Source organism: Nyctereutes procyonoides, unplaced genomic scaffold, assembly GCF_905146905.1.
Source record: "Nyctereutes procyonoides isolate TBG_1078 unplaced genomic scaffold, NYPRO_anot_genome, whole genome shotgun sequence".
Classification (NCBI taxonomy): domain Eukaryota; kingdom Metazoa; phylum Chordata; class Mammalia; order Carnivora; family Canidae; genus Nyctereutes; species Nyctereutes procyonoides.
Genome location: NW_026575117.1, coordinates 5,868,673 through 5,870,308, shown reverse-complemented (window position 1 = coordinate 5,870,308; position 1,636 = coordinate 5,868,673). Strand labels below are relative to the sequence as shown.

Sequence of the window (1,636 nt, the reverse complement as noted above, 5' to 3'; positions counted from 1 at the left end):
AGTTCACCCTGACAGTGTGGTTTGGAAACCTAGCCCTCCCTAATGCCCTCCTCTGCTTGATGTCCTGGACACAAGAAACCAGCATGCATTCCCTTCCACTCCCCAATCACCACCCTGCTCCAGCAGGGGAGAAAAAAAAAAAGTAAAGGCCATGGAGAGAAAAGAATGCTGTTGGCTATATGGACTGTGGATAAAATGTGGAGTCAGCTGGAGTCAGGCCATCATCACGGAGAAACAGTGAGAAGTGAGGATAGAATGGCAGTTAGTTGAGAGGTCTTTTCTCTTTCTTTCTGTCTCTGACTCTGTCTTTGCCTTTCATTCTCCCTACAACATCCCACCTGAGTTGCTGATACTCCATAATCCCACTGTTGCTCTCGTTCTTGTTTCGGGTCAGGATTTTCCAACAGGGGACTTCTCTGCATATTACCTCACGTTACTCCACTAGAATAACTAAGTAATGGGTCCTCTGTTCTTTTTTTTTTTTTTTTCTTTTTTTTGCTGCAAAAAGCTTTATTGTCTCCATTTGGTCCACGTTTTGGGAAAGGGCTCCAGAATGGTTAAAAAGCTGCCTAGTGGCTGCATGGGAAAAGGTTCAGGCACAAGCCCTGGCACCAGGGGGTTGCCAGAAGAGCCCCTCAAAGGCTGCTGGTCTCCAGAGGCTCCTAGTCGTGCTTGAGAGTGAGCCCTTCAAAAAGATACTCGCCCAGCCCAGCCTGGGGGGTGGCCAGCCTGCGGAGGTTAGTCAGGTGGTCGCCCATCTTCTTGATGAGTTTTACCTCCTCATCTAGGAAGTGGTTCTCCAGGAAGTCACAGAGATGGGGATCCGCGGGGGCAGAACCCAGGGCATGCAGATCCAGAAGGGCCTGGTTCAGGCTCTTCTCCAGAAGCAGGGCGGCTTCCATGGCGTCCAGGGTCTTCCCCCACTGATCTTGGGACGGTTTCTGCACGTCCTGGAAGAGGGCACGGCCGCCGCGCTGGTTTTGCATCTTCAAGAAACGCTCGGCGCCCTCGCGCTTCTCCTCAGCCAACTCGCCGAAGAAGTGGCCCACACCCTCCAGAGCCACATCGTCACGGTCGAAATAGAAGCCCGGAGAGAGAGGTAGGTGTAGGAGGCCCGCAGGTGCATGTTGACCAGGCGGTTGACGGCGGCCTCCACCTCGGTAGAATAATTCTGACAAATCTGGGAGCTCATGGTTGATCCTGGACAAGGAATTAAATTCAAACTTGGGTGTTCGCTGCCGGTGTCACAAGATGGCCAGGAAGATGGCTCCGAAGGTTGCGACTGGAAAAAAGGTTGGAGGGTGGCCGTTGGCTGGTAGAAGGGGCGTCCCTGGGTCTGTTCCGTCCAAACACTGTTGAAGCAAGAGACAGATCCGCAGGACCGCCGAAAGCACCGCCTGTTCTTTGTACTAATAGTATTCACCTAAATAGATATGTTTTCCTTACTAGCCTGTAAGCTCTGTGAAGGCAGGGACTCTGGTTTGCCCATCACCTTATAGGCCGGAGCAGTGAGCATCATATAGTGGTGTTAAAGAAATATCACTTAAACAAATGAATAAAAGGAGAGGAGGAAGAAAGGTGGACAGGTGAGGTAGGGGTAGGGAGAGAGACAGAGAGAGAACTTGAGAATTGATTT

General features: G+C 51.3%; 1 pseudogene; it reads right to left on the bottom strand.

Moving 5' to 3' along the window:
• Positions 1-662: 662 nt before the first annotated feature.
• Positions 663-1,392, bottom strand: LOC129515362 (ferritin light chain-like; annotated as a pseudogene).
• Positions 1,393-1,636: the final 244 nt, after the last annotated feature.